This window comes from Triticum aestivum, chromosome 4A, assembly GCF_018294505.1.
Source record: "Triticum aestivum cultivar Chinese Spring chromosome 4A, IWGSC CS RefSeq v2.1, whole genome shotgun sequence".
Classification (NCBI taxonomy): Eukaryota; Viridiplantae; Streptophyta; class Magnoliopsida; order Poales; family Poaceae; genus Triticum; species Triticum aestivum.
This window is the reverse complement of record NC_057803.1, coordinates 665,219,924-665,244,609: the sequence shown is the minus strand read 5'-3', so window position 1 is coordinate 665,244,609 and position 24,686 is coordinate 665,219,924. Positions and strand designations below refer to the sequence as shown.

Sequence of the window (24,686 nt, the reverse complement as noted above, 5' to 3'; positions counted from 1 at the left end):
TGACTAAACAGGGGCTCTGCGTAGCCGTCAACTCGAGCAGACACGAGGCAAAGTGTGATGATGGCTCATGTACACACCGGCAGTGGATTCAAAGCAGCCCCCTCTCCGCTGTCCATCTCCTTGCGAATAGCGTACCGTGTGAATTTTTTAAACAGAGTAGCTCGAGAGTACTACGACCCAACCATGGAGTTACGTAGTGCCAAAAAGCGAGGGCCACTGCAGCCGCGGGCGCACGTGATCCATCCTTGCCGGATCGAATTTAGCTCCCTCCTGGCATTAATCCACACATGCACCGCTCGACATAAAAAAAGAAGCAGCTGGGCTATAACTCGCTGTTATTACAGCAGTATCATTTATAAAGTGGGGTGGAACTTTATGAGCCGAGACCCATCAAAGCAACCAATGGGAGCACAAGCAAAGCAGCCATGACTATGACTGGGGGCGAGTTGTCTATACGTCTATCCACAATGTACCCGATGGCAATTCAAAAATAGCCGCACTGTTCCCACGCCCCACCCACATCACTCGCGTTGAGCGTCGCTGATCAAATCATGATCGAGTCCGTCCTTGATGACCAAAGGAAAAGCAGAGCATGACGCACGGGGCGCTAGGAATCTGTCTTTTTTCTCTATCTGAGATAACTCATTAACCTTGGCAAAACATGCCCCCTCATTTGGGTGAGAACATTGTTTTAGAGATATTCTTCTGCATATCCGTTGAACTGATAAAATAAAATAATAAAATAATAAAATAAAATAAAATAATTAAAAAGGTTTTACACTCATAATAAAATAAAAAGGTTTCACCTTTCCCCACAGGTGAATGACGAGACGTCGTGGTTATAACTGGCTTGAAAAAATGGTTTCTTCACTTTCGACTCTAAATTACACCCATTCCAAAAAATTGGTTTCTTCATCAATAATTGCATAGGAGAGAAAACTCACAAGATTTCCCAATCGTGCTTGTTTTCTGCAAACCCATGGGTTTTATGGATTCCGAAATGGACGAAAACATGTTTTGAAACATGATGAACAGAAGGAACTAATCCTAGGATCGAATCACTCAAACCCTTGCAGCCGACTCAATTACCGAAGTTGGTTCTTTTCATTGATCATGATACGAGAAAAAACCATGGAGTTATATCCCTCGGTTTTTTTTCACATGAAGTATTACACATGACAAGTTTCCCAAATCGGTAGACCAACTTCGTGGAATGTTTTTGGTGGACGAAAACAATTACATGAATGAGTTAGAGTTTTTCAAGTTTTCCAAATCGGTAGATCAACTTTGAATAAAGTTTTCGGTGGACGAAAACAACTATATGAATGAGTTAGAGTTTTTCAAGTTTTCCAAATCGGTAGATCAACTTTGAATAAAGTTTTCGGTGGATGAGAACAATTATAAGTTTTTTTTGGTGGATGATAACAATTATATGAATGAGTTAGATTTTGACAAGTTTTCCAAATCGGCAGATCAACTTTGTCAAATGTTTTTGGTGGGCCATGTTTTTTTAATGGGTGGAACCAACGGATCATGCTTATTCATAAAAGATGAAGCTTGTTCTTTTTCCATGGAAAAGAAAAAGTCAATCAAAGATGAAGCAGATTTGCACACAGTCATAAACCGGAGATATGGCCAAGCAAACTAGTTTGATAGATTTAATCATACAAGATAGCAGCAGACGATGAAATACTAGCACCAGATGATGAAACTGATTGCTAAGTTGGTTTCTTCTCTTTCGACTATAAATTACACCCATTTCAAAAAATTCCAATCCCCCTTCTTCAGAAACATTTTCCCACCCATTATCATGGAGAGCATTAAAAGTTTCAAAACAATTAAACCCATGGCAACGCTCATGGGGTAGCAGCTGATTTAAAATATAACAGAAAATGTTAAAATAAGATGGGAAATTGTCGTTAATTCATTTAAAATAATGCATATCTCATACGCTTCGCGTGGGACCGTTGTTCTTTTATCCATAGGACTGAAACCAGTGGCAATGCAAAGGATGGCAAAACCAACCTGGGTCCTGACTTTGTCTTCCTCGGAAAGGGGAGTTTTACATGGTTTCTTGAGAGCCCACCTCAAGTCAGCGGTCGTCACGTACAAAGGGACATCTTCTAAATCTAGCACGGTCCTAATATTATGAACTTGGGCTACAATGGGTCCACCATATCTGTTGTCTATCTCAATATCACCCCCGACAGACGTGCCTAAGATGTTGTGGATGTCAATCTCGTTGAAAGTGACGTAGACACCATCCTCTATCTTAAGAGCAGAGCGCTCGACATCGGTGTTCAGCAACAAGTCCCATGAGAATTCACGGTCCATGTGTGTGAAGTTGTCTACGTTTAGCATCCCTCCGAGCCCGATATCCACTATGGCTGCTCTCTGGTCGAGCATAAACTGATCTACTACTTCATACACATCTTTTGGAGCGAAACAACTATCAACATGGATCTTGCTACCCTTGGATCTCTTCCTAGACTCATAGACCCGGGCCCATGACCTACTCCTATGCGGATATCTTCTAGCGTACGCATCTGGATCATCGGACATCTAACGAATGAACAAGCAAGGAACCATGAAGAACAATAACAAGAAACAAAAGAGCAAGAACAACCATATCAGTAAGCAACCCAAGGCAGAGCGATGAACGAGTGGAGGGAATGGAATGGATGCTCACCTCGTTGTCGGTCCCCGCTCCCAGCCCAAGGAACTGGTCGAGGTCGCCGGTACAAGTTCAAGAGGAAGCAGAATCTTGTTCTTGCAATGACTTAAGCTCTCCTTCGGCCGAGCTAGCTTGGTGGGACGCGGCTCTTATGCAAGCGGTGCTGCGAGCAGGGAGGACGGCGAAGTAATGGCTCACTAAACAGGGGCTCTGCGTAGCCGTCAACTCGAGCAGCCACGAGGGCAAAGTGTGATGATGGCTCCTGTGCACACCGGCAGTGGATTCAAAGCAGCCCCCTCTCCGCTGTCCATCTCCTTGCGAACAGCGTACCATGTGGATTTTTTAAACAGAGTAGCTCGAGAGTAGTACGACCCAACCATGGAGTTACGTAGTGCCAAAAAGCGAGGGCCACAGCAGCTGCGGGCGCACGTCATCCATCCTCGCCGGATTGAATTTAGCTCCCTCCTGGCATTAATCCACACATGCACCGCTCGACATAAAAAAAGAAGCAGCTGGGCTATAACTCGCTGTTATTACAGCAGTATCATTTATAAAGTGGGGTGGAACTTTATGAGCCGAGACCCATCAAAGCAACCAATGGGAGCACAAGCAAAGCAGCCATGACTATGACTGGGGGCGAGTTGTTTATACGTCTATCCACAATGTACCCGATGGCAATTCAAAAATAGCCGCACTGTTCCCACGCCCCGCCCACATCACTCGCGTTGAGCGTCGCTGATCAAATCATGATCGAGTCCGTCCTTGATGACCAAAGGAAAAGCAGAGCATGACGCATGGGGCGCTAGGAATCTGTCTTTTTTCTCTATCTGAGATAACTCATTTCCCTTGGCAAAACATGCCCCTCATTTGGGTGAGAACATTGTTTTAGAGATATTCTTCTGCATATCCGTTGAACTGATAAAATAAAATAATAAAATAATAAAATAATTAAAAAGGTTTTACACGCATAATAAAATAAAAAGGTTTCACCTTTCCCCACAGGTGAATGACGAGACGTCGTGGTTATAACTGGCTTGAAAAAATGGTTTCTTCACTTTCGACTCTAAATTACACCCATTCCAAAAAATTGGTTTCTTCATCAATAATTGCATAGGAGAGAAAACTCACAAGATTTCCCAATCGTGCTTGTTTTCTGCAAACCCATGGGTTTTATGGATTCCGAAATGGACGAAAACATGTTTTGAAACATGATGAACAGAAGGAACTAATCCTAGGATCGAATCACTCAAACCCTTTCAGCCGACTCAATTACCGAAGTTGGTTCTTTTCATTGATCCTGATACGAGAAAAAACCATGGAGTTATATCCCTCGGTTTTTTTTCACGTGAAGTATTACACACGACAAGTTTCCCAAATCGGTAGACCAACTTCGTGGAATGTTTTTGGTGGACGAAAACAATTACATGAATGAGTTAGAGTTTTTCAAGTTTTCCAAATCGGTAGATCAACTTTGAATAAAGTTTCGGTGGACGAAAACAACTATATGAATGAGTTAGAGTTTTTCAAGTTTTCCAAATCGGTAGATCAACTTTGAATAAAGTTTTCGGTGGATGAGAACAATTATAAGTTTTTTTTGGTGGATGATAACAATTATATGAATGAGTTAGATTTTGACAAGTTTTCCAAATTGGCAGATCAACTTTGTCAAATGTTTTCGGTGGGCCATGTTTTTTTAATGGGTGGAACCAACGGATCATGCTTATTGATAAAAGATGAAGCTTGTTCTTTTTCCATGGAAAAGAAAAAGTCAATCAAAGATGAAGCAGATTTGCATACAGTCATAAACCGGAGATATGGCCAAGCAAACTAGTTTGATAGATTTAATCATACAAGATAGCAGCAGACGATGAAATACTAGCACCAGATGATGAAACTGATTGCTAAGTTGGTTTCTTCTCTTTCGACTATAACTTACACCCATTTCAAAAAATTCCAATCCCCCTTCTTCAGAAACATTTTCCCACCCATTATCATGGAGAGCAGCTAAAACGTTCAAAACAATTAAACCCATGGCAACGCTCATGGGGTAGCAGCTGATTTAAAATATAACAGAAAATGTTAAAATAAGATGGGAAATTGTCGTTAATTCATTTAAAATAATGCATATCTCATACGCTTCGCGTGGGACCGTTGTTCTTTTATCCATAGGACTGAAACAAGTGGCAATGCAAAGGATGGCAAAACCAACCTGGGTCCTGACTTTGTCTTCCTCGGAAAGGGGAGTTTTACATGGTTTCTTGAGAGCCCACCTCAAGTCAGCGGTCGTCACGTACAAAGGGACATCTTCTAAATCTAGCACGGTCCTAATCTTATGAACTTGGGCTACAATGGGTCCACCATATCTGTTGTCTATCTCAATATCACCCCCGACAGACGTGCCTAAGATGTTGTGGATGTCAATCTCGTTGAAAGTGACGTAGACACCATCCTCTATCTTAAGAGCAGAGCGCTCGACATCGGTGTTCAGCAACAAGTCCCATGAGAATTCACGGTCCATGTGTGTGAAGTTGTCTACGTTTAGCATCCCTCCGAGCCCGATATCCACTATGGCTGCTCTCTGGTCGAGCATAAACTGATCTACTACTTCATACACATCTTTTGGAGAGAAACAACTATCAACATGGATCTTGCTACCCTTGGATCTCTTCCTAGACTCATAGACCCGGGCCCATGACCTACTCCTATGCGGATATCTTCTAGCGTACGCATCTGGATCGTCGGACATCTAACGAATGAACAAGCAAGGAACCATGAAGAACAATAACAAGAAACAAAAGAGCAAGAACAACCATATCAGTAAGCAACCCAAGGCAGAGCGATGAACGAGTGGAGGGAATGGAATGGATGCTCACCTCGTTGTCGGTCCCCGCTCCCAGCCCAAGGAACTGGTCGAGGTCGCCGGTACAAGTTCAAGAGGAAGCAGAATCTTGTTCTTGCAATGACTTAAGCTCTCCTTCGGCCGAGCTAGCTTGGTGGGACGCGGCTCTTATGCAAGCGGTGCTGCGAGCAGGGAGGACGGCGAAGTAATGGCTCACTAAACAGGGGCTCTGCGTAGCCGTCAACTCGAGCAGCTACGAGGGCAAAGTGTGATGATGGCTCCTGTGCACACCGGTAGTGGATTCAAAGCAGCCCCCTCTCCGCTGTCCATCTCCTTGCGAACAGCGTACCGTGTGGATTTTTTAAACAGAGTAGCTCGAGAGTAGTACGACCCAACCATGGAGTTACGTAGTGCCAAAAAGCGAGGGCCACTGCAGCTGCGGGCGCACGTGATCCATCCTCGCCGGATTGAATTTAGCTCCCTCCTGGCATTAATCCACACATGCACCGCTCGACATAAAAAAAGAAGCAGCTGGGCTATAACTCGCTATTATTACAGAAGTATCATTTATAAAATGGGGTGGAAATTTATGAGCCGAGACCCATCAAAGCAACCAACGGGAGCACAAGCAAAGCAGCCATGACTATGACTGGGGGCGAGTTGTCTATACGTCTATCCACAATGTACCCGGTGGCAATTCAAAAATAGCCACACTGTTCCCACGCCCCGCACACATCACTCGCGTTGAGCGTCGCTGATCAAATCATGATCGAGTCCGTCCTGGATGACCAAAGGAAAAGCAGAGCACGACGCATGGGGCGCTAGGAATCTGTCTTTTTTCTCTATCTGAGATAACTCATTTCCCTTGGCAAAACATGCCCCCTCATTAGGGTGAGAACATTGTTTTAGAGATATTCTTCTACATATTCGTTGAACTGATAAAATAAAATAATAAAGTAATAAAATAAAATAAAATAATTAAAAAGGTTTTACGCGCATAATAAAATAAAAAGGTTTCACCTTTCCCCACAGGTGAATGACGAGACGTCGTGGTTATAACTGGCTTGAAAAAATGGTTTCTTCACTTTCGACTCTAAATTACACCCATTCCAAAAAATTGGTTTCTTCATCAATAATTGACATACGAGAGAAAACTCACCAGATTTCCCAATCGTGCTTGTTTTCTGCAAACCCATGGGTTTTATGGATTCCGAAATGGACGAAAACATGTTTTGAAACATGATGAACAGAAGGAACTGATCCTAGGATCGAATCACTCAAACCCTTGCAGCCGACTCAATTACCGAAGTTTATTCTTTTCATTGATCATGATACGAGAAAAAACCATGGAGTTATATCCCTCGGGTTTTTTCACGTGAAGTACTACGCATGACAAGTTTCCCAAATCGGTAGACCAACTTCGTCGAATATTTTCGGTGGACGAAAACAATTATATGAATGAGTTAGAGTTTTTCAAGTTTTCCAAATCGGTAGATCAACTTTGGATAAAGTTTTCGGTGGACGAAAAAAATTATATGAATGAGTTAGAGTTTTTCAAGTTTTCCAAATCGGTAGATCAACTTTGAATAAAGTTTTCGGTGGATGAGAACAATTATAAGTTTTTTTGGTGGATGATAACAATTATATGAATGAGTTAGAGTTTGACAAGTTTTCCAAATCGGCAGATCAACTTTGTCAAATGTTTTCGGTGGGCCATGTTTTTTCTTCTAAAGGGGGGAACCAGCGGATCATGCTTATTGATAAAAGATGAAGCATGTTCTTTTTCCATGGAACAGCAAAAGTCAATCAAAGATGAAGCAGATTTGCATACAGTCATAAACCGGAGATATGGCCAAGCAAACTAGTTCGATAGATTTAATCATACAAGATAGCAGCAGACGATGAAATACTAGCACCATACGATGAAACTGATTGCTAAGTTGGTTTCTTCTCTTTCGACTATAAATTACACCCATTTCAAAAAATTCCAATCCCCCTTCTTCACAAACATTTTCCCACCCATTATCATGGAGAGCAGCTAAAACGTTCAAAACAATTAAACCCATGGCAACGCTCATGGGGTAGCAGATGATTTAAAATATAAAAGAAAATGTTAAAATAATGCCGCCTCATACGCTTCACGTGGGACCGTTGTTCTTTTATCCATAGGACTGAAACAAGTGGCAATGCAAAGGATGGCAAAACCAACCTGGGTCCTGACTTTGTCTTCCTCGGAAAGGGGAGTTTGACATGGTTTCTTGAGAGCCCACCTCAAGTCAGCGGTCGTCACGTACAAAGGGACATCTTTTAAATCTAGCACGGTCCTAATCTTATGAACTTGGGCTACAATGGGTCCACCATATCTGTTGTCTACCTCAATATCACCCCCGACAGACGTGCCTAAGATGTTGTGGATGTCAATCTCGTTGAAAGTGACATAGACACCATCCTCTATCTTAAGAGCAGAGCGCTCGACATCAGTGTTCAGCAACAAGTCCCATGAGAATTCACGGTCCATGTGTGTGAAGTTGTCTACGTTTAGCATCCCTCCGAGCCCGATATCCACTATGGCTGCTCTCTGGTCGAGCGTAAACTGATCTACTACTTCATACACATCTTTTGGAGCGAAATAACTATCAACATGGATCTTGCTACCCTTGGATCTCTTCCTGGACTCATAGACCCGGGCCCATGACCTACTCCTATGCGGATATCTTCTAGCGTACGCATCTGGATCGTCGGACATCTAACGAATGAACAAGCAAGGAACCATGACGAAACAATAACACGAAACAAAAGAGCAAGAACAACCATATCAGTAAGCAACCCAAGGCAGAGCGATGAACGAGTGGAGGGAATGGAATGGATGCTCACCTCGTCGTCGGTCGCCGCTCCCAGCCCAAGGAACTGGTCGAGGTCGCCGGTACCATTTCAAGAGGAAGCAGAATCTTGTTCTTGCAATGACTGAAGCTCTCCTTCGGTCGAGCTAGCTTGGCGAGACGCGGCTCTTATGCAAGCGGTGCTGCGAGCAAGGAGGACGGCGAAGTAATGGCTGACTAAACAGGGGATCTGCGTAGCCGTCAACTCGAGCAGCCATGAGGGCAAAGTGTGATGATGGCTCCTGTGCACACCGGCAGTGGATTCAAAGCAGCCCCCTCTCCGCTGTCCATCTCCTTGCGAACAGCGTACCGTGTGGATTTTTTAAACAGAGTAGCTCGAGAGTAGTACGACCCAACCATGGAGTTACGTAGTGCCAAAAAGCGAGGGCCACTGCAGCCGCGGGCGCACGTGATCCATCCTTGCCGGATCGAATTTAGCTCCCTCCTGGCATTAATCCACACATGCACCACTCGACATAAAAAAAGAAGCAGCTGGGCTATAACTCGCTGTTATTACAGCAGTATCATTTATAAAGTGGGGTGGAACTTTATGAGCCGAGACCCATCGAAGAAACCAACGGGAGCACAAGCAAAGTAGCCATGACTATGACTGGGGCGAGTTGTCTATACGTCTATCCACAATGTACCCGGTGGCAATTCAAAAATAGCCATACTGTTCCCACGCCCTGCCCACATCACTCGCGTTGAGCGTCGCTGATCAAATCATGATCGAGTCCGTCCTGGATGACCAAAGGAAAAGCAGAGCACGACGCATGGGGCGCTAGGAATCTGTCTTTTTTCTCTATCTGAGATAACTCATTTCCTTTGGCAAAACATGCCCCCTCATTAGGGTGAGAACATTGTTTTAGAGATATTCTTCTACATATCCGTTGAACTGATAAAATAAAATAATGAAGTAATAAAATAAAATAAAATAATTAAAAAGGTTTTACACGCATAATAAAATAAAAAGGTTTCACCTTTCCCCACAGGTGAATGACGAGACGTCGTGGTTATAACTGGCTTGAAAAAATGGTTTCTTCACTTTCGACTCTAAATTACACCCACTCCAAAAAATTGGTTTCTTCATCAATAATTGACATAGGAGAGAAAACTCACCAGATTTCCCAATCGTGCTTGTTTTCTGCAAACCCATGGGTTTTATGGATTCCGAAATGGACGAAAACATGTTTTGAAACATGATGAACAGAAGGAACTGATCCTAGGATCGAATCACTCAAACCCTTGCAGCCGACTCAATTACCGAAGTTGGTTCTTTTCATTGATCATGATACGAGAAAAAACCATGGAGTAATATCCCTCGGGTTTTTTCACGTGAAGTACTACGCATGACAAGTTTCCCAAATCTGTAGACCAACTTCGTCGAATGTTTTCGGTGGACGAAAACAATTATATGAATGAGTTAGAGTTTTTCAAGTTTTCCAAATCGGTATATCAACTTTGAATAAAGTTTTCGGTGGACGAAAACAATTATATGAATGAGTTAGAGTTTTTCAAGTTTTCCAAATCGGTAGAACAACTTTGAATAAAGTTTTTAGTGGACGAGAACAATTATAAGTTTTTTTGGTGGATGATAACAATTATATGAATGAGTTAGAGTTTGACAAGTTTTCCAAATCGGCAGATCAACTTTGTCAAATGTTTTCGGTGGGCCATGTTTTTTTTCTAAATGGGTGGAACCAGCGGATCATGCTTATTGATAAAAGATGAAGCATGTTCTTTTTCCATTGAACAGCAAAAGTCAATCAAAGATGAAGCAGATTTGCATACATTCATAAACCGGAGATATGGCCAAGCAAACTAGTTCGATAGATTTAATCATACAAGATAGCAGCAGACGATGAAATACTAGCACCAGACGATGAAACTAATTGCTAAGTTGGTTTCTTCTCTTTCGACTATAAATTACACCCATTTCAAAAAATTCCAATCCCCCATCTTCAGAAACATTTTCCCACCCATTATCATGGAGAGCAGCTAAAACGTTCAAAACAATTAAACCCATGGCAACGCTCATGGGGTAGCAGATGATTTAAAATAAAACAGAAAATGTTAGAATGAGATGGGTAATTCTCGTTAATTCGTTTAAAATAATGCCGCCTCATAAAATGGACAGAACATACAAATTTTTGATCTACCCCCTATCGGGATTTTTTTTCCCTTTATCGATAATATTCTACACTCACAACGAAAATCAACAAAAAGACATTTCTCTTTTGTCAACATCATGGACCACGAGTTTGTTCATTGTAGCAAACGCATTATGCAAGTGAATAAAAAAATAGCCACCAAAACTAAAATAATTATTTCAGAAATACCACACGCACAAATGCCGCACACTTCAACGTTTTTATTTGATGGTACGTGGATACTCCGCAGCACGCATGCAAATCATTGCAACGGCCTACTTGGCCTTACAAGAACTTGGGCCTCTTACACGCAAGGTTGTCAACCTCATCCTCGTCCTCCCATGAGGCCCAGGGGCGCTTGTACAACACAGCAGTGAAGAGACGGTCGATAGCCGGTTCAGGTTCTATCTCTTCCACCAGTTCGAGATCCCTCAAAAAAAAAAACCAGTTCGAGACAAGCATCCCTCAAAAAAAAAAAAACAGTTCGAGACAAGCAATTGGATCATTCTCCCCAAATCCTTCGGTCAAATCATAAGCTTGTACTGTGGAGGCTGGCACGCTCTCGTCCTCTTTACTATCATTCTCACTCGGCTGTACATAAATCATAGCATGCAACGGATATGAGTTTTCACAAGTGAAGGGATGTTGTGCAGAAAGACTAGCCCAAGATCTAGCATTACAGCATATCGCGAGCTTAAATTTTTTTGACAGAAACTATGGCCTGTACTGCAAACTGCCCATCGGTGCTACCTGAAGGAAGCTCGTGCTGCACACATAAAGAATAAAAAATGAGCTGGAGAGGGAGGAACGGGGCTTGCGAGAAGAGAATGTAGCCACACCTATGGTGTCCCCGGGCAAAGGATGCTGCTCTCTCTCTCTCTCTCTCTCTCTCTCTCTCTCTCTCTCTCTCTCTCTCTCTCTCTCTCTCTCTCTCTCTCTCTCTCTCTCTCTCTCTCTCTCTCTCTCTCTCTCTCTCTCTCTCTCTCTCTCTCTCTCTCTCTCTCTCTCTCTCTCTCTCTCTCTCTCTCTCTCTCTCTCTCTCTCTCTCTCTCTCTCTCTAGTACGCAGAGCAAGAGCTTGACATGGCTTCCGAGCGTGTGACATCTCCCGTCTAAGCTATGTAATGTTAAATAGATACGGGGACAGCGCGCGGCAGTTTTCGAATTTTGAAAACGTGCCCCCACACATGGCTCAGGTGCATAAAATCTGTCATTAATACTCTGAAGTACATTGAATTTTATGAACTTCTGTCTACATTTCGAAACAGGGAACAACCATACATCTGAAAACAGCACAGCCAGCTTGGCACACGTACAACATTTTATCAAGCTGAATGAAAATTATCTGAACACCGGGGGTTCGATAACGCGCAAATAAAGACGCTCATACAACATTACCCCATACATAAGCGGGCGGTACACGGTGGAATCAGCAAAGCACATTATTATCTAATGCGAAGGAGGGACACCGTCCATTGTCGACACGAGAGGCTTGCTGCAAGTCATCCTTCGATGCCCTGGAACCCCGCATTTGCCACATGTGCCCACCTTCCTTTCCTTTTTCGGGGCGTCGCCTCTATATCAGGGCAAGTGCTGGATTTGTGCCTTTTGCCCCTGCAGATGGAACAGAACTGTTGGCGTTCTGGGAACGGGGGTACCCAGACTTGCCTGCCTGCGGCCTGCGGCGTGGCTCAAGGAGTGGCCCAGTGCGGCCCATCTTCGTCAACACAAGCTCAAGACCCTCGCGAAGGGCCAAACCTCGCGGGGCGGACGATAGGAAGCTTCTCCAGGAGCAGCCTCGTCAGGCTGGCTTGCGAGAAGGCGGAGAGATCAAGGCGGGGTACCTCACGAGGTGCCCATGACGCAAGTCATGACGACCGCAGCCAGGCGGGCGCCGGCCTGCACAGAGTCCTTGTTTCCTCTTTGGTGCAAAGGGGGCAAGCGCAGGCAAGGGTATCAAGCAAAGGCAATCATTTTGGTGCAACAAGACCAAGACCAGCAGAACGGCAGGATGGAGGTCATCGTGGAGCCCAAGCCGCCGTCATCATCAGAGTCTTTGGCAGGCAAGGACCAACTTTAGTCATGATAAGTGTACTAGATGTTCCCCTTTAAAATGGCCAATTGTTGGCGCCCTTTCCGCTCAATATTTGGAAAGAGGACCAGGGCCTCGCTCTACAAATAGGGCTAGCCACCATAGCATAGAGGCATGGGATCCTAATATGGAAGAGACCGATCGAGCCTAGCCAGAACCACCAGCACAAGAACTCCTCCCCTCGCGAGGCAGTTCTTCCTTTGTATTGTGCATCATCAGCCCCTGAGGCAATCCACCACATCACAAACTAGAGTAGGGTATTACACCACAATGGTGGCCCGAACTAGTATAAACCTCTTGTCCCTTGTGTTGTTCTTCGTGTAGTTTAGATCCCTTGCGAGGCGACAAGACATGAGTTGATAGGGGGAGTGATCTCCGCGCGCACCCCAGAGTTCGAACCTTAAAGGTCTGCCGGAAACCGAAATCCGACAAGAACCTAGACCTTTTTGCGTTGTCCTTCTCATAAGGAGCTTTGTCACGGCTGGTAGTTGGTCGGCCTCGTTTGTTGTTTCTTTCCGGTGCAAGAAATTCTTCTTCAGCATTGGTCATTAGGCGTGATGCGGCCTCGGAGAAATCTAAATTGTACCCATCACCATTCGGGCATGATGCTTCAGAGGCCTGACTCATTGGAGGATGCACGGACACCGCCGTGGCATGACGTGATTTGGTTCGATTGCCTTCCAAACTTCTTACAGAGGAAATTGTCTTGAACTTCGGACCTCTGGGATCTGCATTGTTGGAGACCTGCTGCTCAACGACCCCCATCCCATCGTTGAACGCACATACCTCAGCGCCTCTTGTTCTCAGTTCAACTAGGCCCAACATCATAAACTCAAAAGCTGTCGGGTTCCTATCGCCCATGTTTGCAACCTCCAGCGTGGTGATGTACAGAGCAGAATGCATGAAAGTGGGTGCATCCGGCGGCCCCATGTCTTGTCGATAGTGCTTCAGGTGCCCAAGCAGATTGTCTCTACCGTGTATGCTCCATCTTTTCAAAATGTGCCTGGGAGGTATCTGCTTCAGATGTAGCAAAACCATCACCTTCCCAACAAGGAGAGCATGAAAATGTTGCTCGCAAAAACACACATTTCATTTTATCTAGATCGTAATCTGGACGCACAAGACTAACCTGCAACGAATGACAGCAAACCATGCCCATGTGCTCGAACATGCCACATATGCACGAAAAGTAACCAAGGTTGTCAGTCACATTAACCTCAAAACGGCACTTAAACCACTTTTCATGGTGCTCAGTTTTCTGGTGTGTCACTATGTACTTTTGCTTTGCTATGATTTCTTCGCCATCATATCTTCCAGATTCATACAGTATCCCCCCAAAAATGTCAAACATCTTCCTGGTATATATCTTGCTCGCGTGGACTTCAAGAGCGGTATTCACCTTGAGCATAGCGCGAGCCTGCTTGAGAGAAACAGATGATTTCACATATGCGATGAGTTAGGGCATGGTTAATAGACAATTCAGATATTATGAGATTTCGTTGGGACATTGTTTACCAGTCTTGTACGTTTCTCTTGAAATCCTTCCTCCTGTTTTCGGTCAACTGGAGCTTGCTGTATTGTTTGACAAATAGATTCATTGAACAAGACGGAGGGGCATACTGCTTCAACATGTGGTTTGCACTTTTGCTCGTGCCAGTGTTGGTTTGCCTAGCACAAAATTTCCCGGCAAAGTAAGGTTTTGCCCATTTCTACCTAGTCTCGTATATCTGCGTGAGATATGGATTGTTTTTCAGTGAATATCTGTCAAGCAGTGCTGCCCAGCCGTCTTCAAATTCACCAATAGTCAGCATCTCATGAACAAACTTATGGAATTCAGCCCTGAAATCTGACTTCTTGGTGTAATGAGCACCCAGGTTTTCTTTAGCCTTCTTCAGGGCGTGCCATTTGCACCAGCGATGTGTCGAATCGGGATAAGCCTCCTTGATCACCTTTTCCATTGCTCTTACTTGATCCGCCAAGGAAACATAAAAGGTCATGAAACTAGTTTGCGGGACTTCAAACGATATAAACAGATTTTACGTTTGGTAGATGATCCCATTACCTGTTAAAATTGTAATTGGTTTTTTACCACCCATCATCTTCACAAATTCATCGAAAATCCATTTAAATGTATCCTCAGTCTCATCTCGCATCAAAACCCCCCGCATAAAGCACACTCTGGAAATGATTATTCACCCCCACAAACAGCCCAAAAGGCATATCATAAAGGTTTGTTTTGTATGTTGTGTCAAACGTGACTACATCACCAAAGTGATGGTACTGTGTTTTGCTACGACCGTTTGTCCACATAAGCGTCTGTATCCTACTCTCATCATCTACCTGAACATTGTACGTGAACTCGCCATCCTGTGCTTTCATTTCTGAAAAAATAGCCATTGTCTTTTGCACATCATCATCAGCCTTCTCTCTGCTGAGCTTTCCGCACAGAGTCCTTAAACATCTCTTGGTGAATGGCACATTCTCAATTCTACCAAAAAATGTTGTGATTATACTATAAACTTTGCTCAGGTTTACATTGTTCTGTCTCAGTTGGGAAACCATCTCTCATGTGTATTTGTCAATATGTCTATGCGAGGGGAAATGCAACTTCTCAGCACAAGTGTTCAGCATGGGGTGGTTGTGATTGGACCTGAATTCGTTGATGTACCATCCTTCATCATCAGTTCATAGAAGCCTTATCATGGCCTGGCATTGGCATCGTGAAGATTTCGAATTTGCTTCTTTTGGCTTGCCCTGCAAAACATAAGCAACCCAAAATGTATTTAGAGATACAGTTTTAAAAAAAGTTAACTGATTCAAGCATTGCTTACGGGGGGAAGCTAAAACATACTCCCTCCGTCCGGGCTTATTAGGCCTCTTAGCATCACAAGCATGTCCCTTTTTATAAGCCCTCGCTTTGGAAAGGTGCATGCATGCAACCCATTCATTAGTTGCATTGAAAGCCATTGTTGTTGGTGCCATGAATGGGAAATTAATACACTTCATGCGTGCTTTTTCATTGGCTGCATGCATGTGAGAGAGTGCATTGAGAGTGGAATTGAAGAATTAATGTGAGCAAATTATTATGTGTCTTGGTCTAAAAGAAGTTGTCTTTAGGTCTAATAAACCCGGACGAAGGGAGTACCGAGCAGCAGCAGACGAACTCCTGCATGCATTTTGTCCCTTTTTACATTAGTCCTGCTCTTTGCATAACGAACCCCAAATCCAGTTTCCCAAGAGTACAGGTTGTAGAACTTGTATGCTTCGATTATTGAATCAAATGTCAGCCCGACTGACGGGGTCACAACTGTTTCTGAATCCCTATCCGCAAACCCGGTTAGTGCTTTTTCCAGCGCGGTGACCCTGTCTGCACTTGTTGATCTCTCGTCTGGCATGGCATCCCTCCGTTTCCTGAACCATGGACACAAACAATTCAATCAGACCAGCACGCTAGCCCGAGATGAAACAAAGATGCAAGCAATAGCACATACCTGCTAACCCAGCCAATCTTGTCGTCCATCGCTACATACTCCCTCCGTTCCTAAATATAAGTCTTTGGAGAGATTCCACTATGGACCACATACGGGGTAAAATGAGTGAATCTATACTCTAAAATGCATCTAGATACATCCGTATATGTTCCATAGTGAAATCTCTACAAAGACTTATATTTAGGAACGGAGGGAGTACATGTTTTCCGCCCTGCTGGCCTTTTTCTCATCTGAATCACTGCCGTCTGGGAGAGCACCTTCAACTGTATCCAGTAAGTCTGCGAATCGGCCGCTCGGGTCATCTTCGACGACCTCTCGCACCGGGCCCATGGATCCAGGATGGCTTGCAAAACCCGGCGAATCCGGTGAGATCGGCAGCTCGGTCGAGTCATTGGATGGCCCAGATCCCGAACCACGCAGCAACAAGCTGTGGAATCAGAAGAAACGAGACATAAATCCCCTGGGTAACCATGAACTAGATGGGGAATGCTAAGAACACAAGCAGATAGATTTTGCCTAACCTGGTCTCCGTCTCCGCGGACTCCATCTACACACTCTGCTGACGACCGGAGCGCGGGAGGTGGAAGCTAGATGTGCACTGAGTTCACCGGACCGGACGCTCCAATCACGCCAACCTGGCACCCGACCCAGAAACATTTATTCCTGGACCGGGGTCTGTCTCGCTCGCGTATTCATACGAAACTTAAATGCGGCATGGGCCATACGCGCGGCGTATAACGATATGTATTCTCATCGATGTGAATCACGCGGCTTCGTATTGCCAGACGACCTAATAAATGTAGGAATCGCAACGCTTGGGCGGACGGACTGGATATCGGCAGCGCGTGGCCGCATGTCCCAAAAATCCGCATCTGCGAATCTCATCGCTATATACTATATCATGTGGCATCAGCGTACGCGGTAGAAACCGAAACCGGACCGTACACAACCTATCCTATACATGTTGACTGCCGAATACTGCACGAATCTAATCGCTATATCATGTGGCATCCGCGTACGCGGTAGACCGGGACCGCTAGAAAAACCACTCTCCTTGCCGGCCCCGTACGTTTCCGCCACTGAAATCAACAGAACGGTGACATGAACTGCAACAGTTCATTGGCGTGCTCTCTACATGAATTTGCACGCCATCATGGTGGTAAGTTCTCCCCGAACTGTGTTTGTTTGGACCATGGGGCTGGAGCTGGTCTCGGAGGCCATGGGCCCCGTCGTCGGCGACCTGCTACAGCTAGTGAGCAACACGAGGATGAGAAACGGGTCATCGGTGTGGGCAGTTCATGCACTGGTTTACATGACGCTGCTTTAGGCTGATGGTTGATTCCATTGGTTATACTCGGGAGTAATTGTATTGAATTGAATACAGCATACTCCATCTCTTAAGAAACTAGATAATACCCCGCTCGTTGCTGCTGGAATATATAGTGTTAAATTTATCAAGAATAAAATTAGAATATATGCGAATAATATTTGTCCACATTCTCGCTGTCTATAAAATATAAAACATCCAAAAGATATATTTTTATTCATGCAGATACATATGTTGGATCATCATGAATTGAGGTGACAGACAACGCAGAGAAGGCCGGCGCATCAGATGATGATCACACTACATACATGTTTCTAACTACAAATTGGTGGCCCAGGGGTGATGTACACATGTCCTCGTGACTCAAATTAAAGAGATGAATGAACCGACGCTGAAATGTTGGACCTGTAGAGCAGTTTCAGCAGAGGGCTTTAATAGTGGTGGAGAACCGTCTCACATTAAGGTGGGAGGAAGACAAAGGCAAAAGATCTGTAACCTGCTAATAATTGCCGTTGCTATTTACTTGGATTCCTATATGCGCTTGTGTATTAAAAGTCATAAATAATTAAATATACGTGGGGGAGATGAGAAACGGGTGTAGGATGCACGGCGGGAGCTATTGAGACATGAATCGAATCAATCGATGCGATGGGATCCTTTTTGGCTCGATCAGTCCATGGGTTATGGCTGAAACGAAAATCATGAGAGGACTGATTTCGATTGGTTGTGTTCGATTAATGTGACCCTTTTATAAGAAGGAAATATGAAGATGGAACAAATCCTGAAGAACAAAGTACAAAACCTGTCTCTGTACTCTGAAGTTCGTCGCCCTTGCCGCAAACCCATCACGCACAAACAGGAGCATGACTTCCTACTCACATTCAGGAGCTTAGCTTGCCAAGAGAATGGCTACCATTGCAGCAGGTGTGGGTGGCTCGGCATCTCCAAATACACCTCCACCTGTTCGACAGAAAAATCAATCAATCATCACGGAAACAATGAACCAACGAATCTAAACTCCTAATGTCTCAGTTGGTAGGTCGCGTTCCGGGTTTTATTTTCGTCCCACCTCGCCCGGTTTTTTTTGGTACCTATTTTGGTACCTCCTCCCACCTCCCACCTCCCAACGATTTTCTCCTGGACCGTCGAGTGATGCCCCCCGTGGAGGTAGCGATGCCTCAGGTAGCGAGCGAGGCCTGCACGTCGAAAAACAACCTACGAAAGAAAACCTACCAAAGAAAACCAACGAGAAAAAACCCACGAGCGACGGAGCGAGGCAACGCACACCCTCCCTCCGCAAACCCTAGCCACCGCACGAGGGAAGAGATGAGGGGCAGCATGTTGCGTCCAGACGTCTCCGCCGCCGGCCTCTGTACACTCCGCTCCCCAGTCCCCACCTCCTCCGGTCCTCCCGCACGGCCGCTCCTCCGCGACGACACCAACCGTCCAGAAGCGGAGTCGCCGCCTCGACCCGGGGTCCCCCCGTCCCCGTCGTGGTCGGCACCACGCACATCCTGAGGCACCACCCGCTCGTTGTCGGCACGCCCGAGCCTGCCAAGAAGGTTGTCAGGCCCATCGCGCTCAACTTCGAGGAGAAGACGCCCGTCAAGGAGCGGCCCTCGCCAGCGCGGAGCTCGGCGTTGGTCAAGAAGAGCACCATCATCATGCCCAGGCTGGTGACACACGGCTGGAGCTTCGTCGCCGACAGGGCAATCCACCTCCTCCTCCACAGAACAAGATCCCAAAGGGCCGGTTCCACCTGTATGTACTCTGCACACCTGAACTGAACATGTTCTGTCTTGCAGCTTCTGAAGCTGATTTGAATTGAAGCTTAAACTGTATGTGCAGGAGAAGAGCTCGATGAGCTGCACGGCTCACGCACCATGAGCAGGAGGCCCAAGGAGAAGGAGCCCTCCTTGCTGGTCTCCGACGGCCGGCGTCGGCGACACAGCTGCCTCCCCCAAGAGGAGGCCCTCCATGTCGGATTCTCCTGAGCTGGTGCTAGGGAAGCTCAATGCTCTCGGCAAGGCAAGTGATCACATTCAGATGGGCTCTTCTCTCTGTTGGTTTTTCTATCTGCCTTTTCTTTGAACTGATCCGACGCTGGGAAATCTTATTTCAGGAAGCCAGGGAATAGGCGCAGAATCAATGGCAAGCCGAGTCGACAGGTGACTTCACACATCAAATCGAATCAATGGTGTTTTTCTACTAGCACATCAGTGCAAAAAAATGACAATTGATAGCCTCTCCTTTAGCTATCATACCATGTGTTGTGTCACTAAGTTACGATCTCAGCTGCGGTCTACATATTTTCAGATTAATGAAGCTTATAGCCCTCCAATGCAGTATATGTATGCTTTACAAAACTATCCGAGTATTGCAAAATTGCATGATACATCAAATTGGAGTGTAGCCTACATACTTATGGACTGTGGACTTATGTTGCTTATTTAGAGGCTGCCGTACATGGATCAGATATGATATTGATTGCAGAAATTTCTATACGACTCTTGTGGATTTCAACATTGTTCTTCTCCCTAATTTAGGAAAACTACAAGTATTTGGTGCACGATCTAAAATAGCTGCAGGCTAATCCTCCCCTAATGTTCATAATGTTCTGTGGTACACAATATGGGTAAAGGAGAGCACATTGCTCTAATGTTTTTGCATATGATATTAAATCAGACATTTCAGTGGATAATCTAAACTCCTAATGTCTCAGTTGGTAGGTCGCGTTCCGGGTTTTATTTTTGTCCCACCTCGCCCGGTTTTTTTTGGTACCTATTTTGGTACCTCCTCCCACCTCCCACCTCCCAACGATTTTCTCCTGGACCGTCGAGTGATGCCCCCCCATGGAGGTAGCGATGCCTTAGGTAGCGAGCGAGGCCTGCACGTCGAAAAAAAACCTACGAAAGAAAACCTACGAAAGAAAACCAACGAGAAAAAACCCACGAGCGACGGAGCGAGGCAACGCACACCCTCCCTCCGCAAACCCTAGCCGCCGCACGAGGGAAGAGATGAGGGGCAGCATGTTGCGTCCAGACGTCTCCGCCGCCGGCCTCTGTACACTCCGCTCCCCAGTCCCCACCTCCTCCGGTCCTCCCGCACGGCCGCTCCTCCGCGACGACACCAACCGTCCAGAAGCGGAGTCGCCGCCTCGACCCGGGGTCCCCCCGTCCCCGTCGTGGTCGGCACCACGCACATCCTGAGGCACCACCCGCTCGTTGTCGGCACGCCCGAGCCTGCCAAGAAGGTTGTCAGGCCCATCGCGCTCAACTTCGAGAAGACGCCCGTCAAGGAGCGGCCCTCGCCAGCGCGGAGCTCGGCGTTGGTCAAGAAGAGTACCATCATCATGCCCAGGCTGGTGACACACGGCTGGAGCTTCGTCGCCGACAGGGCAATCCACCTCCTCCTCCACAGAACAAGATCCCAAAGGGCCGGTTCCACCTGTATGTACTCTGCACACCTGAACTGAACATGTTCTGTCTTGCAGCTTCTGAAGCTGATTTGAATTGAAGCTTAAACTGTATGTGCAGGAGAAGAGCTCGATGAGCTGCACGGCTCACGCACCATGAGCAGGAGGCCCAAGGAGAAGGAGCCCTCCTTGCTGGTCTCCGACGGCCGGCGTCGGCGACACAGCTGCCTCCCCCAAGAGGAGGCCCTCCATGTCGGATTCTCCTGAGCTGGTGCTAGGGAAGCTCAATGCTCTCGGCAAGGCAAGTGATCACATTCAGATGGGCTCTTCTCTCTGTTGGTTTTTCTATCTGCCTTTTCTTTGAACTGATCCGACGCTGGGAAATCTTATTTCAGGAAGCCAGGGAATAGGCGCAGAATCAATGGCAAGCCGAGTCGACAGGTGACTTCACACATCAAATCGAATCAATGGTGTTTTTCTACTAGCACATCAGTGCAAAAAAATGACAATTGATAGCCTCTCCTTTAGCTATCATACCATGTGTTGTGTCACTAAGTTACGATCTCAGCTGCGGTCTACATATTTTCAGATTAATGAAGCTTATAGCCCTCCAATGCAGTATATGTATGCTTTACAAAACTATCCGAGTATTGCAAAATTGCATGATACATCAAATTGGAGCGTAGCCTACATACTTATGGACTGTGGACTTATGTTGCTTATTTAGAGGCTGTCGTACATGGATCAGATATGATATTGATTGCAGAAATTTCTATACGACTCTTGTGGATTTCAACATTGTTCTTCTCCCTAATTTAGGAAAACTACAAGTATTTGGTGCACGATCTAAAATAGCTGCAGGCTAATCCTCCCCTAATGTTCATAATGTTCTGTGGTACACAATATGGGTAAAGGAGAGCACATTGCTCTAATGTTTTTGCATATGATATTAAATCAGACATTTCAGTGGATAATATATGGTATTGACTTGGACATTGGTGTTGTGGAACAATCTAGCAGGTATTGGATCTTATAGAATTATAGAGTTGGCAGGGTCTGAAAATCATGGTGTTGGTGTTTCAGCCTATTAATCTGTAGATAAAGAAATTCCGTACATCTCTACAAATAATCCTGAAGAAAGTTCTACTATTGCGAACGCTCCAACTGAACAAGAAATATGATTTTTTTTTAATTGAAGAAGAAGCCAGTTTCTCTAGAAGGAATACAGAATAATATTTTGGATTATTTACTTGAGGTATTTCCATGACTTCATTCTTTATTTTCTCATCCCTCATTATTGGTACTATATAATGGCAATTTGGGACGTTGCAACATAAAGTTTGGGCAAACATATGTTGCTTATTAGATGGCCATTTAGGATGGATCCGTGATAAATTGTGCATTATAAGTTGATATTTCTGAGTTTACTCTCTTTTAGCTCTGCTAGGAGTGGGATTAATCTTTATTTTTATTGATTACTCCTTTTTAGTACAACCAATATTTTACTGAATAAAAACTGTAACTCTATTAATGAAGTGGTAGTTAGTGGAGTACATAATTGCACCATTGTACGACAGTGACCATAACTCTAGATTATACGTAGGATTGCATCTTCACTGAAGTAGAGATATTTGGTCATTTTTCCGATGTGAATTAAGATGACCATAACTCTCACGTCGTAGTTATGGTACCACCTCCTGTGTCATTAAAGGATACTTGTGTGATTTACTAGCTGTTTTAGGTACCTCCTACAGTCCTACGTACTCGTGTGATTTACTTGTCGTTTTATATAAGCATGATGCCCGTATGTTTTGATATTTAGCACTTTGCGTCATATGTGAAACAAGTAATTTAAATGATTCCACCCATTGTAATTGCATACTAGGTCTCAGATTCATCGCATCAACCGTGAGGGGTAGTATGCAAGGATCAACCGATGTGGATAACAAAATCTGGGTGCGAGCTTCCGGGAAATCTAATTGGGTCTATGCAAACAAGCAGATTTGGAAGATAATCCCTGTACATGTATGACTATACGAACTCTTCTTCCCTCCAGGCAATAGAGTTTAGCTTCAGTAAGCAAGTGCTAAGATAACTTGCATTCATAACTCTGCTGCTGATCAAGTCAAGTGTCTGTATTTGGTGTTCAGGTTGATTTGGCAAATCTTTGACAGTAGCTGTGGGTCTTATACTGATGACAATCAACGTGTCTTTTCCGACCAACCAGGGGTCGATTCCAACATATGTTTTTCTCTTATATAAGGGCAGTGACTTCACTACGTTAGGCTGGATGATTCGATGTGTAGTAGCTTCATCAAACTGGATGCTAGCAAAGTGATAAAATTTTGGATGTTTTCAGAAATATAGCATCACGAGCCCAATAAGAGAAAAAAAATCAAACATCATTATGAATGCCTTAGGATAATGATTTTACCTTGCGGTTATACTCTGCATTGCATGCCTGGAGAGCTATTGCTTTCAGATCCAATTTACAGTCCAGGTTGACCGTCGACACAGTATTCTTGCCATCAGATCAGGCACTAGAAAGCATAGTACACCCAGGAGAAATCAAACCAGGAAATAGCTCTGGCTCATACTGTCAAGCAACCATATAAAAAACATCAGTTCCAAAACAAGGAAAGAGACAAGTTCTGGGAAAGAATGAGAAAATATCATACATGATAAAATAGTGCTGACGGAACAGAATTCACATCCTAACCTGGTCGCATGATTCAAAGTTAGATTTTGGCCCAGAAGAGGTGACAAGCGCCGACATGCCATGACGCTTGAAGAGGTGACAAATCTGTGCCGACCCCTCTTGGTGATAACTCAGCTTCAGAGCCACTCTTGGTGACATCTTGAAAAGGAGTACTCTACAACTACTGCTTAACAAGGGAGGCAAAAGGAACATACTCCATCTTATAAGTAGTTCATTACAAAAACTTGAATTTGCAAAAGGAACTTGAATGATCTTTAAATTGTGTGGAGTGATTAGCCAGAAAGAGAAGAGAAAGAAATGCTTGTAGGAGTGACAATTAAAAATAAGATAATTGTTGGAGTAAACAACACTCGATTAGTGACAGTTGATTGACTATTAAAGAGGGCAAGATGATATGATAATTACTGTAACTACTCTACGTTAATTGAGGAGTACTCCATTTGACCATTTTGATCATCTTGGTCGTTTTCAAATGGTTTTGTACTCCATTTGATCAGTTTCAGTTTCAGTATGCACATTTTCAGTTTCAGTACTCTATATTAACTGAAAAGGAGTACATTTTGATCATTTTCAAATGGTTCTGTGATCACCAGATAATGGTACTGGTAATAGTGGATTTATATCTTGTGATCACCAGATAAGTATCACCAGAAAATGGAGTAGTGTGTTTTCTGGTAGAGAACCAAGAAAAGACATTCAAAATCTACTGGGAAATTAAACTTTAAATTAGGCACATAAACTTTAAACTAAAATGCAAGTCCTAATTCATTTGGTTTTAAAGAAAACTTGTCTGAAGTAAAGCAGTATAGTCTCTACATGAAGGATAGGAAGAAGGAATGGAAAGATAAATTTCTGAAATGAAGATAACAAAACGGACACTGAACAATTGAACAGTCACTTCAACCAACACTCGGCTACTGATACTGAATCTTGGTACTGCACAAGCATCATCATTAACATGGTCTCAAGCAGTGAAGTTCCACAAAATTTACTGCAATCTTGGTACTGGAAATGTTTTACTCCTTGAATGAAGTTCCACCAATATCTTGGTACTTCAACCAACAAATGTACTCCAAATGTTTTACGGGAGTATGCTTGAGA

The 24,686-nt window shown here is 44.5% G+C and overlaps 1 long non-coding RNA gene across 1 annotated transcript; it reads left to right on the top strand.

Annotated features, from left to right (window-relative positions):
- The first annotated feature begins 21,265 nt into the window (after nt 1-21,265).
- Nucleotides 21,266-23,676, top strand: LOC123087969 (uncharacterized). The gene is made up of 3 exons (XR_006441624.1): nt 21,266-22,121; nt 22,752-22,891; nt 23,017-23,676. It is a non-coding gene; the product is annotated as an uncharacterized lncRNA (long non-coding RNA).
- The last annotated feature ends 1,010 nt before the right edge of the window (nt 23,677-24,686 follow it).